The sequence below is a fragment of the Rhinolophus sinicus genome, chromosome 12 (genome assembly GCF_057876585.1).
Source record: "Rhinolophus sinicus isolate RSI-liver-muscle chromosome 12, RSI-T2T, whole genome shotgun sequence".
In the NCBI taxonomy this organism is placed as follows: Eukaryota; Metazoa; Chordata; class Mammalia; order Chiroptera; family Rhinolophidae; genus Rhinolophus; species Rhinolophus sinicus.
The window spans coordinates 50,987,016-51,004,002 of NC_142512.1; the positions used below are offsets into that span (position 1 = coordinate 50,987,016).

Here is a 16,987-nt window from a genome sequence, read left to right on the forward strand (position 1 = left end):
AGATGACGTCATACTGGAGTAGAGGGAGCCCCAAATCCCACGAGTGGGTCCTTAGGAGAAGCTACACAGAGGAGATGGCCGTGTGATGAGAGGCGGGGACTGGACTGACGCATGAACAAGCCCAAAATGCCACGGACTGACCAGAGCCATCGGAAGCTGCGTGAGCCTTCAGAGAGCAGAGGCCTGCTGACAGGGGGCTTCCAGAACAGTGAGGGAGTAAAATGCTGTTGTTTGGTCAGCCAAGTTCATGGTAATTTGTTATGGCAGCCCTAGGAAACTAAGACATGGGAAGGGTGAATGAATGAATGAATGAATGAACGAAGAAAAGGGAAGGCTGGCTCACAGCAGCATGCCAAAAACAAGTGTATATAGCTAGAATGACTGACTATCCATGCTTTGAAAACTAGTAAAAGAAGAAACAGATTTAACAGCTAGCTGATGGAAGTAAACCAGGACGTGTGGTATTAGTTTCCTGGTATCAGCTGAAAAACCCCTTTCTGCTGGCGGGTATCCCTCTGCCCAGGATGGTCGCTCAGTAAGACCCAAGGCCTTTCCAGGGCACTCCTCTTCCGATGGCCATTTCGGACTGGATCTCATCTTACAAATAACCAAGAATTATTTTGGTTCTTTTCCTCTTAGTCAAAGATGATAAATCGTAGTTAGGAAAGGATTAAGAAACAGGTTCATTAAGAAAGCCCATCCACGTGCACAGGAGCAGGGGGGCACAGGCAGAACCCCTAGGCAAGGGCGAGTCTAGGTCAAGTCTAGTTTCTCAGATGGACTGTCCACAACAAAAGCCTAGCTCAGCCCCGGATGCTGGGCAAATGGAAGTCACATCCCAATCTGTGATAGTTCCTGGTTTCTAAGACACCCCTTGTCAGGCACAAGAAAAATAATCACTGTCTTCTCATGCTCTGCAATGACTACTTGCAATGGCTCCAGCAACCGTGAGTCCCTCGAGGCTTTACTGGTGGGCCCGCTGCCGCCCCTGGAGGCCTGCGCCAGCCCCGCAGCACAGAACGGCAGCCAAGCACAGAACGGCAGCCAAGCCTCAGAGTCTTTAGCGGACTGGAGATCGCAGGAGCCTGGGGGCACCCGATCGTTTATCTTCATAATTTTTTGGGTGTTTTTTTTCCCCATTAAATTTGAAGGGGGCAGTGGGGAGAGAAGATAATGGAGGGAAACAATCAGGAGTTTTTCAAAGTAATTGGGCTTGATTGGTCTTCTATTTGTCTGGAGTGATTTGTCTGCCTGGAGGAAAAGGAGACAAGAGATCCGGACGTCTCGCTACCCAGCCTCCTCCGACGACCTGCAAACTCGGCCACTCTCGCCCTGAACCTACTGCCCTCCTTCCTCTCCACTCCTGCTCTGTACAGACGGGGAGCCCGTGCGCTCCAGGGCAGGGAAACGTTCTGGCGGATGCACAGGGCCTGCTCTATGCCGAGTGAGCCTGCGGGAACAGATGCTGGAGGCTCACTCAGCATATACCAGGCCCTGTGCCAGGCACAGGGGACCAAGACAAAGATGACGCAGCTCAGGCCTCCTGGGAGAGGGACTTCATAAACCAGTAGTTAGCACTGGTACTTGCTGCCGGGGAGGGGAGGACCATAATGAAGGAGTAGTGACAGGGGAAGGCTCCATGGAAAGAGCTAACTGTTAGGAAGAATTTTCTAAGAGTAAGGGTGCTGTAGAATGAACGCTTGTATCCCCACACAATTCCTATGTTGAAACCCAATCCCCAATGTGACACTATCAGGAGGTGGGGTCTCTTGGAGGTGAGTAGGCTCCAACCTCATGAGTGGAAGTGGTGTCTTTATGAAGGAGACCCCAAGGAGCCCCCAGGCCCCCTCTGCCACGTGAGGACACAGCAAGAAGACGGCTGTCTAGAAATCAGGAAGCAGATTCTCAACAGACACCGAATCTTGGACTTCCAGCCTCCAGAACTGTGAGAAATAAATGTTTGTTGTTTGTAAGCCTCCCGGCCTACGGTATTTTGTTATAGCAGCCCAAACTATGACAGAAGGTGAAGGGCTTTTTCAGACAAGGGAAGCAGATATGTTTTGTGTCTATTGGATGTTTGCCATCAGTTCCCCGGAGAGGGGAAAGCCAGGCGAAGACATCCTTTTTTGGTGGACGTCATTGGATGTAGGAATTTAGTTAGATATCAAAAGAAGGGGGACTCTTGCTAAACTGGCCTAATAGGATTCCTGCCAAAGGCAGGCCAAGGTGAGGCGATATCAACGATGGGAGAATTCTCCATAAGGCAACTTAGCCGGATTTTTTTCCTAAAACTGAGCTCAGCAAACTAAGGTCAAGTGTATTCAATTACAACTCACTAAAGTTTGGTCAAGGAAGGATTCTTTGTCGCCGGTCTTCAGTCCTTCATTCTTTGGATGACTTAAGTTGAAACCTAGGAATAAAGGTCACCAACTGCAGAGAAAGCAGCAGTGACCAGTGCCACCTGGGTCACAGCTTCTTGTGAGTTAGGAAGAAAGCTGGTGGGTGCTGCTGACCACAAGCTTCTGGCTTCTCACCCAGTGTTCTCGAGCTCCCACGCTTATGCCAGGACATTACGGGGACGACCTGGAAATCTGGAGCGGGCTTTGGAGGGGCCAATTTTCCCCAGAATTCGGCTCCCTGTTCCCATCTGTCACTACTGTGAACACGGACGACAGGACCCACGGGCCGCTGGCCAAGCGCCACGCTGGACTGCCCATCCAGAGGAGGCAAAACCACAGTCGGACATGCAAACAAGCTCCCTTCCCCACCTCCTGCCCCACCTCTCTTCACTGTAAATAAGATTCCCTTGAACTGCAGAGAAGGAACCTGCCCAGAGCAAGATAAACAAAGAGACAAAAGCAGTGCCCAGCTGGCCCTCAGATGTGCCAAGGCTGGCAGAGCTCAGGGTCTCAGTCCCAGCTCTGCCAGTATTTTCCACGTCACATGCCACTAACGTGACTGTAAATCAAAATGACTTGTGCTTGTTGTTAAATATAGACACGTGTTGACCCTTTGTATGTCTTCAGATAAATCATTTCATCCCTAGGTTCCGGGCCACTTACAGCGCTTTATAAAAGGCATTGCAAAACATTCCAGCTACCTCCTCTACCATGAGCATCTTGGGAGCAAGTGCACATCCGTAGCACAGAGCTTCCCGAAGTCGATGGCAGAAATGCAAACGTCCACCTCGGCAGACACACTTCCCAGAACAGCCCCCAATTCCGGGTCATCTCAGTTCTTCTTTCTCTGGGACGGATTTCTCCTAACCTGACCCCAGCAGATACTGGTCTGATCTGCTCTTCAATGTCACTTTCCATGACAGGTGCTTCTGTGCTTCCTCCTGTCACCTGTCCTGGCAAACACACCATTTCTGTGCTGCCCTAATATCTAGTCTCAACCCCGACCCCTGCAATCACCACTCAGCATTCATTAAGAGCGAGAATGTCTCAATACTTAATGTCTGTTTGAAGCTCACAACCAGTCAGAGCAGACCAGAAGGGCCAGAATGAGGAGTCTGGCTAGAGGACCCCTAAAAGTTCCTGTTAAGTCACATGGGAAAGAGATGAGATCCAGGGAGGTCAGTGACGATAAAGGAAAGCAGAGGGGAAATCAGCCCTGTCCAGAAGTGCAGAGGAGAAGGGGAGGGAGTCGGCCGGAGGTCTAAGCCACAAGTAGCCCAGAAGCCAGGCCAAGGAGTCTTCCAAAGTCAGGACAGAGACATGGGCACTGCAGGTGAGAATGGCACCCCTGCCATTGGAGGCAGTGTCCCCATCCAAACCTCCTACCCGAAACCAGAGCTGGGTGCAGGGTTCGGCTCGGCCAGACCCCACCGGAGGAAAAAGTGGACCGACACCTCGCAGCTCTGGCTGCTTTGAGCACGTGTGTCCACACACACCAGGCCTGGCTCCCATGGGCGCCAGCACCACTCCGGGGAGCGCAAGAAGCCAGGGAGCGTGCAGCCTGGTGTTGGCAGCTCGCTCTGCTATACTGTGCACCCTGCCGCCCGGGAGGTGGGGGTCCAAGCCCCCAGAGCTGTGGTGTTGGTGTTTGGAAAGCTGTACCCTGCACATTATTCACACAAAGCTGTGAAAACGAAACATGTGAAGGAGTATGTTCGATGGGTGATGTACTAGATTGTTTGCTCCCTCTGCTGTGACGGAAACAGTAGCAGATCAAACAGGTGCTTGGTTTTCCCCTGCACTACGTATGAACTCAAGGTGGCTTTTGTCATACGGCTGCTCTCTCCCTATACCAAAGGAGCACATTTAATATACAGAAAATTCCTCCATCCACTTCTTTCTTCAAAGGAAAGGGGGACTGATGATTATACTGTCCAAGCCAAAGAATGAGGCTATGAGACGATGGGGAACTTTGGGCAGCAAGGTTTAAACTTAGCAGCTACTGCTGCTGCCTCTGCAGCAGTGAAGAACCAAGTGGCAGTACCGACCTGCGCGGTTATGGGGTTTCTGTTTGCACGTCTAACGGCTGTCTATGGGACAGGCACTAGGACACAGCCCAGACCAACCACTACCAGAAACAAAAAAGAAAAGCAAACCAGCTCCAGTCAGTCGGCGGGTTATGGAATTCCACTGAAAGACGGAGATGAGAAAACAGACGAAGAAGCAGGTGGGCCACGTTCGGGTGATGTGTTAACACACAAAGGCCTTTGAAGATCGCAAAGCACAAAGTCTCTGAAAACCGTGAAAGGCTGCAAGGAGGGACGGTATGAGGTCACTAAAATAAATTGAAAAAGAGAAGGCACCCTGGGTGTGCTTTTAGTCAGGTAACCCAAGACAAATTATGCTGATACATCAATTTTTTTCTAACATTAGCTATCCAGGCTTTACCATTAAAATAATTCTTTAAAAAAAAAAGAAAAGAACATACACTGAATCTTCTAGACTGCAACTGACGACAGAAGGCAACTCATCTGAAACAGACCTTGTTTAATGAAACATGGCTTTAATGGACAGCTCAGAATAATATCCACTGGCAGAGCTTCCTTAAATAAATCTCATTAAAGGCCTAAAATCAAAATCCAGTTATAGCTCAGATAATCCGTGCCCTCTACAGCAAACTTTACACATCACTACGGTACCATATTTCTCTTCCACCTGGCTTTATGTTCGGATGGAAACCTACCATGTAAACATGACAGAGTAAATCCAGACCACCCTTCAAGAGACAAATGCTGCCAGCAGTGCCCCTGAGCCAACTCCTGCACCCGACAGCCAGGGCCACCTAATCAAAATGCCTGCTCCGGCCTGAAAAGCTCCGACAGCGAATTCCACCACCGTGCAAGAGGCCGCAGGCATCCAGCAGAAGGAGACGGACTGGCTGAAGTCCCCACTCACAGAGGGAGAGAATGGGGAAGGAGAGCTGGCATTTAAGGAAGCAGAGGTATTTCCCTTGTTTTCATCCGGAGGGTCTCTCCCGCTCACATTTCCCCTGGTCCTGGGAGGTATGTAGAGGAAAAACACTGTCAGAAGAGAATGAGTCAGAAAGATGGCGACAGACCTCCTTCCTACCCGGAGCGGCATGCAGCTTCCCGCCTCACAAACGTTCTAAAATAGCTGTCCTCTCTCCCCCTCCTCCCTTGAAGCAATGAACAGAGCCAACTGCTCCCCACCCCACCTCCACTCAGGTGCTCCAGTTCTGTTCCCATAATCGGGTCCAGGCACTTCTGCCCATTGCAGAGAGAGACGACAACCTGAAACACTCTCCAGCTGCAAGCGCCACACACAGGTCCCAGGCCACAGATCATGTACCAGCAGGGGGCAGTCACAGAGGAAGGGGGAGGTTATTGTGCTAAGGGGAAAAGAAGGGACCAGGAGCGTGGGGGTACGGAGGGAGCGATACACAGGCGTGGTAGGTGCATGGATAACAGGAGAGAGAGAGCGCGGTCTGCAGCTTGGCTCTCATCTGCTCCGGAAGCACTGAAGCGTTCTGCACTGTCCTCGGCATCAAGAGCAGGCCTCGCCCTTGCCATCACTGCAGTGTAGACTTTTCCTCTGTTCTCTCTCTCTCTCTTCCTTCCTCCTTCCCTCCGTCAGTCAATGTTCTGCTCTCCTGGACCAGCCAGGCGAGACCCCAGGCTATCCTCTGGCCCCCCGGGCTTGTCCCATCTGTACTGTCCTCACCAAAACCCGAGGCTTCCGTGGCCAGGCCCCTTGGGAGAGGCTCTGCCTCCTGGGACATTAACCATCTGGCCTAATAAATCCATAGGTGTGCGTGGAAGGAACCCAGGAGCCTCCATCCTTTCTCAAATAAAGAGCATTGTAACAGTTTTCTTCTGCAAGCAGAAGGCAGGGGGAATCGTAGGAGAGAGATTTCAGGGGTAGGTAAGGTCTTAGCGTCCCCTTCAATGCCAGGGCCGGGCTCACCACTTTGCAACCTAAACAATATGGTTGTATCTGACCAAGACAATATATGATTCGCTGTGTGACACTAACATGCCATCAAAAAAAAAAAACTTTTTAATGGACAGCCTTGAGCATCTTTATAGGCAAATGAAGAAACCAAGGCAGAGGACACTGTCCTAAAGGCAGGGAAGGGAAAGCTAACTGTTCAGACAAGCTCCCCGAAGACATCGAGAGCACAGCTGGAGAAATTAATCTGGACAAGAGCAGGGGCCTGACTTCCTCTGAAAGGAAGAAAGGAAGGAAAGAAGTTCAAAATCAAGGAACATTTTTTTGGCAAGAGGGAAAGAAGTTACTGGAGTCTCCTCCTGGGAGGCTCAATTTGTTCCATGAACTAGGAGGTGACATCATCGGTGGCGAATGAAAAGTCAAAAGGACAAGGCAGGGTGTGGGGAGAAAGGTAAAGATCTGGACTAGTCGCCATGGGAAACAGCGAGGGAGCAGAGCACATCTGGTGTGTAGTAAAGGTCCGGAACTTTCACCCAAGGCACCATGAACTTGACATGGCGAACACCTGGAGCATCACGGGGTTAGGTGCCTGCTCCCCAGCAACCAAGACACTTCTCTGCTTAGAGAACCAAGGGATCGGGTAGGAAAAACCTCAGTCTGCATACATCACAATCATCTTCCAGACCATATTCTCCAACTGTTTCTAGTTCCAACCGACAAGGGAAAATGTTAAATGTCAGAGTCTGAATATCAGCGTTGGAAAGTTGAAATATGCAGTCATAAAAGACAAAGAAATCCATATACAAAAGTCTGAATAGCTGAGCCTTTTGTTCATGGTGGGTGTTTTGGTTGTTTGGTTGGTTGGTTGGTTTTGTTTGCCATTCAAGTCATTCTCCTAGTGTTTTAGTGGCACAGTTGGATTAGCTTCTTTTTAAGTGGGAACAATGGATTTTTTCTCTTTATTTGTGGATGTTTTGCAGTCCTAACCTGATCTTCCCAGGTTGTCTCGGTAGCACTCAATCTTAGCATCCTGTTGTCAGCCCCTCCCCATGTATTATATATATATTGTTTCTGCACCTTATGTTTTAATATTCTGGGGGCCTCACAGACCCAGGGAGAGACTGCCTCTCCAGGACGAGCTAATTCCTAGAGATTAAACAACTTAGCTGGGAGAACGCCTCTTATATGCAGGCCAACTATCGCCTTAATCAAACGCTCCCTCACCAAGCCAGTATCCCCCCCCCCCCCCCGCTGAATCACCCCCGAGCCATGTACCAGACCGCTAGGAACAGCTCCTATAGCCCAAAGCCCGCTGCAATTATTCAAATAGCCAACCCTAAACTGCACACCCTGGCCTGCTTGCCTTTCCCATGGAAACCCCAATAAAAGCTCTGGCCTGGGCTATTCCCTCACTTGTGTCCTCTGCCCCTGGTCAGACTGATGCTTTCCCTGTGGTCCTGCATGGCCTGGCGTGGCCCCTCCTCGTGGGAAATATGAATATTAAATTATTTCCATGGCACTGGCTTCTGCGTGGTACCCCTCAGTCACCTCCATCAATTAAAATCTCATGCGTACAAATGATACACCCCACTCCTCACCCCACCCCAAATTAGCCTTTTCCCAGCCATCCCCCAGGTTCCAGGGCACCACACACTTAACTCCCATGCTAGCACCTTGTTAATCCTGGCAGTGGGCAAAAACCGAGTCAAGGCGACAAGAAGCCACATACCAGGGACCCAGATGGCCCCACATCATCAGCCTAGAGCAACTCGCACCACAGCGGCTCCTGCATTCACACCTTTGTGACTGTTTTAACTAAAATGTCACTGAATTCATTTTTTTTAAGTCTGCTAAGTAGGCATTTTTAAGAAACATCTACATTCTGTCTGTGCAAACATAAACCAGCCACCTACACCCACACAACCATATGCCGAAGTCTAGTGCAGTCGACAGAGGCACATGTCATAACGTCTGGATTTACCAGGAATACTCCCGTACACAAAGGAGATGGGGCCTTTTGTTTTTCAAAAGGGGAGCGTGAGTGGGAGCCACTCCACCTTCTGGAACAATGGGAATTTCTGCTCAGTCAGTGCACAAGCCCTGGAGTTAGCTGCATTTGAATGTTCCACTAATTCCACTATTACATTTAATCTCCAAGACATGAAATGTTTTAAGCTGCACTCACAGTAGTGGAATGCATACACACACACACGCACACACGCACATGCATACACATGCATACAAATATGTGCACACATACAAACACGGGGGGGGGGGGAAGACCTTAAAACACTATTTGATCACCATAAGCGTAAATATAACCATACGAGTATGTCACTAAGTCTTGTCACACTGGCTAAGTCAGGCCTCCGGACTCCTACAGGTATTTCTCAGAGTCCCCAGGCCACTGCCAGGAACTCCAGCAAGGTCCCACTGCTTTGCAGGCAGCCAGGGTTCCACCCTCCTGTTCTTCCCTAGTCTCCTCCTCTGGGCCCTAGATTGGAGGCACCCAGGGCCAGCTGTCACCACAGCAGCAGCTTAGCTGGGCACGGCTGCCTCTTCTCCAGGATGTCACTTCCATGTCACATACCCTTCTCTCTTGCCCCTCTTTCTTAAGTACTCGAGCAGGAAGCCAACAATTGCAATTGGACCAGGGGCCAAGTTCAAAGGATGGACCCCAGCCTTCCCCTGGCCACTGACGCTGTCTTCCTGCGCCCACTGTGTGCCTGGCTTCTCTGCACGGAACGTGAACTTTCCCAGGAGGCACCCCCATCCTTCCCACACCTCGATTCATGTCAAACCCACCTGATCAATTTATCAAATGTGCCCAGACAGGGTTGCATCCCACTAGCAGACACAGCTTAAGCGAGGAATACACACCTGCTCCACACACACACAAAGACTTTATATTGAATTAATCCTGTGGTGGAACTGTACACTTCTTAGAACGTTCACAAATTAGAGAGGGGTATGAGGAAGTTGGAAAGGGTCGAGAAAGGAAGGGGACGCGTATAAACGTCATTATCTGCTCAGGGCTGCCCTCCTTAACCTCAGGGCCCAGACAGGAAGTGGTCCCCCTACCCTTGGTAAGATGACGCTCAAAGGGGAGGGCAGCTCCACATCCCCACTGGGAGGCCTCTCAGCCACTGCATGACACAGAAAGCCACCAGGCGGGGCCAGGTGAGCCCTGACATTTCCCACAATCCACCAACTAAGGATGCACAAGGCTTAGCACTCTCTTCCCTACTTCCTGGTTAAGCCCCAAAAATCACTGGGAAAAAAACCAGAAATAACCAAAGCACTTTACCATGATCATAAGATAGAGATAGAGAGATAGAGAGATAGAGACAGAGAGAGAGAGAGAGAGAGAGCGAGAGAGGCTTACAGTGCACAGCAACATTGATGGACAGCCTGGAGAAGCTTTGGATGACACACACGGAGCACAGGGAGCCCAGAAGTGGATCTTCCTTCCAGAAATGAGGAGAAAGTCAGCAACTGACAACCCAAAGGGAGAGAAGTTCAGAGCCCTCTGACCTTGAGGACTCCCTTTGGGGTGGAGACCGAGCTTCAAGGGAGACTGGACAGTGCAGACTCAAGGGGTGTCTGTGACCCTCGGTTTACCTCTGTGCCCTGCTGGGAATGCAAGACCTGGCTGAAACCCATTTTCCGAGAGCTCTATTGACGAAGACAAATCTGACTGCAACAAATTTCAAGGACCTCTTCAAATGCTTGTTGTTGCTGCAGATTCTCACTGTACTGAGTGACGCTTGGGAGAAACGGGCAAGCTAGAATTTGGGTTATTCTCTATTTCAGTACAGGTAATAAATTTGGCCTGTGTGGCAATTTTCAAAAGGTCTCGTGGTAAACATTTTATAAACGTATTTACGATTGCTCTGCCCACCAAACAGTGCTGGAACCTTTTTAGACATAAATCGGTGTGACTATAGCAGGAGAAGCACACCAGAATGAGAGCAAACACGACAGCCAGGATAGTCCTGTTGAATCCTAAGTCAGACTATGATCAAACCCCCCAGTGGCTTGTTGGATCCCTCAGCACAAAAGTCAACGTCTAACTACGACTTAGGGGGCCCTCACTTCATTTCTCACCTCTTAGCTCCTGCTCCTCTCTGCGTGGAGCACACCTCCCTCTGCTCTTCTTTGAAAGTGCCAGGTGTGTCCCCATCTCAAGGCCTTTGCACCTGCCATCCCTTCTCCCTGGAAAGCTCTTCTCCCCCAGATAGTGTCATGGTTTGATCCCTCACCTCCTCGAGGGATTTACGTCCATGTCACCTCTCAGGTATCCCAAACCAGACCACCTGAATGTGTCACATCCCATCCACACATACACTTCCTAGCCCCTCTCCTACTTTCTTTCTCTCTTCTTTAACACTCAACACCATCTAATATATAATGTATTTCACGCCTGTGTAACTCATTATCTGTCTCCTCCACTAGAATGTCAACTCTCTGTGTTGTTTTTATCGTTGGGTTTGTTTGTTTGTCCTGGTTACTATCGTATTGCTCAGCGCCTAGAACATCCAGGTGGCACAAGAAGAATTTGTCCATGAAATGGACAGAAAGGTAAGAACACAACCCAAGCATACTCTTCCCTCTCCCTGCCTGACTAACAACTATAGAGCTGTACATCGTGAAAACGTGTTGCTAATGCTAGACTTGGGGCCGTCAGCCACTGAAGGCTAGCGTTATTCCTCAGCGGGAATTCACTGGTGACATTGAGTCAGAATCGGGGGGAGGGCAAGGACAGGTGAATAAAACTAAAACGGCAAACACTCGTCATAGGAAGACTATTATATGCCCTTAAAAATGGAAAGATGAAAACAGTTACAACTTAAATATAACTCAGAGAGCAAATTAGAGTGGAAAGGAAGAACAGGGAAAATATAAAGTAATGATAATAATAATAATAATAATACACGCGATCCATACCTTCTCCTAAAGGGGGGGGTCTAGGGAAGAGATTTCAGGGCATTCCATGAATCCCTGAAATCATGTGCAGAATTTTGTGGGACTATGTCTGGAAAAAGATCCATAGCTTCTCAAAGTGACTCTTGACCAAAAACTTAGAGAAACACTAACTTATACTAGAATGTTTTCTGTAATTCGTTTTACTTCCATCAAACACCCATCTATGTGCATATTTCCATATTTCACCAAACTTTAAGACACAACAACTTTAAGACACACTTTTGTTTTATGTACGTAGTATATCAATTTCACTATAACATGCCACTGGTGATGAGACAAATACGAATTTCAGAAATGTCAGAAATGTAAAACTGAGTGAGTCTTAGATTCTATAAACTACAGTGTATGTCAAGCACTGTGCTAGTCCCTTTACCTATTTGACCTGAATTCAGGTGCGGTAAGTATTATCATCGGTATCCTATCAGAGGACACAGCCAGAATTTCAAAGGGAATTCAAACTGAGGTCTGTCCGAAAGCTTCCCACATCAGCATACCACCTCCCAACGCAGACATGGCTCCCACGTCTGCAGCTCTTATAACCAAGTGCCAGACAAGAACTTCCCACCATCAGCTGCATGAGGACACACAGAGAAGCGCTGGGTGTGGGATCGTCGTGGAAGCCCCCAGCTTGTACCAGAAGCAATGCTTCAAACAAACTTCCACATGCCCAGAGCACTGTCCCCATTCGCTATCTAAGCAGCATCTGCTCTTCCAGCAACGCTCTAGCCTCTCTCACTTCAATAAAAAACTATGAAGTGAAACTTAATGACCCAGAACAGACAGCGCTCTGTGTCAAAAGTGGGATTTAGAAACAAAAGGTGCGTGTTTCCTTGTCAACCTTAAAACACATCCCTAGTGTCAAAGAATTAACCACAGATGGGGTGGCCGGTTAGCTCAGCCAGTTAGAGCGTGGAGCTAATAACACCAAGGTTGCCAGTTCAATCCCCGCATGGGCCACTGTGAGCGGCGCCCTCCTTAAAAAATTAATTAACCAAAGAAAGTCTTGGAAGGTTGCGTGAGCACCTGTGTAGTACGTCCTGCAGAGGGGGAGGAGACAGAAGTTTTGACAAGAAATACTCATCACATTGTGTGTCTTCTCAAACAGGGTGTGCTGTCGCTCCCCTAAGGAGTTTTTAGGAACTCAGTAATACCAGCACCTGGGAGGTAACCTGAACGAAATCTCTCCAAGAACACATTAATCCCCCTCACCCTCTCAAATTTTGCTGTTTGGTGACATGCGTGTGACTTTCTCCGTAGCTCTGGTATCAACATTCGGCTCCTCCCTTTCATTTTGTATCTACCACAGGCAGGCGACTATAATTTTTTTCCCCACCATTCCTCAATGCTCCCCTTCGCTGAGAGCCACGTGGTTCGTGGGGCTATATAGGCCGCCTACACCCCCCCCCACCTGCCCCACATCAGGGTTGGACATGTGAGTTGCTTGGGACAATGGGGCAGGAGTAGATGTGAAGTACCCAACATCCAAGCAGAAGGTGTGGGAGGTGCCAAGGACAGGTATGACCATTGGCACTGCCCCTCCCCCGAGTCTCAGAATAGGAATTCGTGTAGAGCAGAACCACAGTCCACCTGCAGCCTCCAGATGCTACGAGACACTGAGATGGAGAAGTGTGTGCTGCTCCAGCAAAGCTGAGAATTACAAAAACTAGTACCAGAAGTGGGGTGTGACCTAACAGCAAAACCTGAGATATGACGCATTCCGTTTGGGGCAGGAAAGTGCACGATGAGAGAACGGCTATGAGGATAGGAAAATAATGACCCTTATTGGACAGTGGCAACACTTTTGAGAAAATTGTTCCCTGTGATAACTGAAAAGGCAGATGGGACAGCCAATAGACATATGGCTTTTGGTGAAAATGTCACAAAATAGAACACTACTGATATGACAAGCTATTATTAGGTGCGTTTGACAAAGTACGTACTACAAAAAAAAAGGGCAGAGGAGCTCAGAAAAGAATCAGCTGGTTTTCCAGTAGGGTTTAAGGGGGGGGGGGGGCGGGGGAAGAAAATCTAGAAAATTTAGAACTTAATAGGTTGGAAGCTACAACTGTTTCTCATCTCTTATCAATAAAGAAAAAAAATGCTCTCTGCAGGAAAGATGATTCAGACCCAGCCTCAGGACACACACAAACCCAAGGGCATGTTAAGATCTCTAAACGGATTAAAATAAAACCCCACTCCACCCCTGGTAAATCCTTTTAGCTGGATGGCTATAGGAAAAGTGATTAGTGGCCTGGTCTTACAGAAACCTGATAAGCTCAAAGTGCCTATAATTAAATGGAGAAAGAGAGAGCTGTGTGTCTGGAAAAGAATTAGCTCAGAGAGAAAGGTGAGTATGGCTATTGGCCGATGGAATAACTGAAATCAAATGGAAATAACAACTGATAACGGTTCAGAACGAGTTACATCACCAAAAGAGACACCAGCCTGGAGATCTACAACAGCTTTAGGGGTCCTAAATTTCTACAGGCAGGAAGCAGGCTGAGAAAGCCACTGAGCCCCCACGGAAGGCATATGCTCTGACACTTGCTCAGATGTGGATCACCAGGAACGATCTCCCCCAGTGAGAAGCCAGACCCCTCCAGACCCACTCAAGGAGCACTCCCTGCACCCAGGGTAGGGGCCCTCAGAAGTCTGTCCAGTGGGATTTCAGAACTGATACGTACCAGTGATGGTTATGTGGCTGCCCCTCTTCCTCTTTCCAAGTGGCAAAGTGTCTACTGGGGCTATCCTACTCTCGCTCCATCATGTTGGATGTGTAGGACAGGTGACAGATTTTAGTTCACAGGTCTCCAGATCAAGAGCAACGAAATCCAGACCTGATGAACAGCCTATCATGAGATCCTAAAACTTAGACCTGATTCCAGGGTTGGATGAGAATGGTGAGGGATCTTCCCTTGGGTCAGAAGTGAATTTATTTTGTGTACAGAAGTGACTATTTGTGACGAAGAGGGAAGATTAGCAGACTGTACTGTACTCACAATTATTCATGCTCCCCTTCCCTATAGACAATTTTTACATCCCCACCTGGGCATGCAGTGTCTACCTAGAGGGCAACAACATTCCCCTGCGGATTGTCAGCAGTGGTCATACGATCTGTTGGGCAACAGAATGCGTGTGGCTATGAACAGACTGTATTCAAGCAGAATTCTCAAAATAGCATCACTCGTTTCCACCAGGCCTCTTCCTCTTCTCCTCCACCATGCCACAGGTATATCCTTACGGGGACTGTTTCTTCAGCCTGGGACCCAGAAGAAGACACATGGAGTAGAGACATAGCCAACCTGCAGCCTGCATGTAACTTGAAAGCAAAATCAAGCTGTGTGGTTGTAAGCCCCTGAGATTTGAGAGGTACCTGGTATAAGGCAAAGCTGACTCATCCAGCCTATTAGCTCAGACAAATAAAGTCAGTGTCAAAACTCTTGGCAGCACACAATTTAATGTAAGGAATACGCCTGGAGTCCCATGTGAGCCCTCAGGCCTTTAAATCGCAGCTTGCTGGGAAGGAGCCTGGGAGCACAAATTTTGAGTAAATGCCATCATGATTGTGAGTCATCTAACAGTGAAACTTAATGAAACAACGAAAACAAAAATTCAAACCACATTTTTTTTTCTTTTAACCAGTCACGCTCTGGACAACAAGTTGTATCTGAAGTGTGTTCTCATCTCTCTTCTCACTGCATTCTTATCGTGCCCTCGTACCCAACCCTGGTGGCTCCAGGGCCAAGGAGAAGGCCAACCAGCTAAAGCCACAAAAGTCAAACAGATGTGAGAAAATGTCCTAAAAACACAGCACCAGGGAATGGGTGACCCTTGGAAAGCCCCATCCCTCCTACTGGGGAGCGGCAGGGACAAATGACTGGAGGCCCCTGTGGCTTTGGAAATATTATTTTGAATGTTGTGGGGGGAGGTGGTTTCGAGAATGTTGATGTTACGAAAACGACGCCCAGCCACAAGAAAATAAGACTGCTTTGTGTTTTTTTTTAAAGTGGATTGTAAATCAACCCTAAAGAGCCTCCTAAGAGGCTTCCAAACAGTCTTTCGAGTAATGCCTTGGGATGTGGCCACTTTCAGGGAACTGATGGATTTGTCCAGATGAGCTCTGCAGTGTTTGTTCGCATATCAGTTCTACTACTTTTTAATCAGTTACTATTTTTGACCCAAAAAGGGATTATCGAGCACCTCGGAAGGAAGCTCAGGGGCACGGTAGACCCTAGTGGCTTTTTTGGCTCCTGACCCAGCTCCCCAGGGGACACCTAGGAATCAGGCGGGAGTAGAGAGCAGACTAAAAGTCTTCTGGTAGCAAATCAGTGCCACGTATCACCCAGCACAAGAGTTAGTTGCTGGACGGAAGAGACCATTTACCCTGGTTTGAACAGCGCCAAACACAGAGCTGTGGATAAAAACGCATCCTGCGGACAATTTCTGCTGTGCCAACCTGGGTTTGAACCCATGTTCACGGAAGCACTTCCACGCCTGACGCCATGCTCTTAAGTACGCACATCTCCACACACATTCTAAAAAGGTCCTTACCGATACTAATAGGATGGAAGGCAAGCCCATGAGTTTCCGGAGCACTGTTTCCGTTTTAAAAAATATTCTGGTGATTTTAAGGCTTACGTGGGAGAGCCTGCATATTTCATGAGTGAGCGTTCACTGGCAAGGACTGACGGCAACGCCAGTTCCACGTTTCAGTCACGCTTCCTTCTCCACAGGCGTGTCACTAACGTGTGCTTCCCGTACCTTTAATTTTCCTGTCAGATTTCAGCAGGAAAAGTGCATTGGGTCAAATAGTCTGTGAACTCAGTAGGCAATTTCATTTCTTACATGCAAGAACATTCAGTTCTACTGTGAAGAAGTATGTCAGTACACACACACACACACACACACACACACGTGCATGAATGCACTGGAGAACTCCCACTCCCTCTTTACACACACAGAGAACAGCAATGAAAAGAGAGCACTTGCAATATCCCCGATCCATATACCTTAGTCCGGAGAACATAGGCTAATAGGGGAAGAAACCATTAGAGTCTAACGAGGTTGAATTTGACGTGCTCAAATTACACTCCGTGGTCCAGAAAGGATAAAATTCCTTCAGAGAAGAGGATCCCAGGCCTAATGACTGGCTTCTTTTCTAGAAACGGTAACCACCCTCTGCAGACTATAAAAGAAATCAAGCATCGAAGTCGCAGCACGATTAGTTGTAATTACTGGGGCATGGTTTGTTTTAGGCGTCTGCCTCTCCCACGGTCTTTGAAGGTAGCGACCAAGTTCACTGATCAGACTCAGCCAAGTAGAGCAGTTGGCTCGATGAAGTGCAAATGAAGGAATGAACTATTAAACAAAAAACAGAACATGAACATTCTGTGCGAAAGCAAAAGAAACCGGTGAATCTCGGCAGCACCAAGCCTGATCATATCCCACCAGAAACCTGGCCAGCAATAAGGAAGCAAAGGGACAGCAGGAATTCTTCGTCCAAGCTCTTAGCACAGAACACAACTCCAAAACGTCACATTAAGAGATGAGAGATGAGAGTGAGTAAAAGAAAAGGGAAGACAGATAGGGCAGTGGGCGGGGGAATGTACAGACTCAGAATCTTACAACCAAGA

At 48.5% G+C, this 16,987-nt stretch overlaps 1 protein-coding gene and 1 pseudogene across 5 annotated transcripts in view; one reads left to right on the top strand and one right to left on the bottom strand.

The window, feature by feature from the left end:
- Positions 1-16,987, bottom strand: part of SLC39A11 (solute carrier family 39 member 11) — a 359,113-nt gene that overhangs the window by 175,443 nt on the left and 166,683 nt on the right. The window lies entirely within an intron of this gene.
- On the top strand, positions 112-4,748 carry LOC141568952 (receptor expression-enhancing protein 3 pseudogene; annotated as a pseudogene).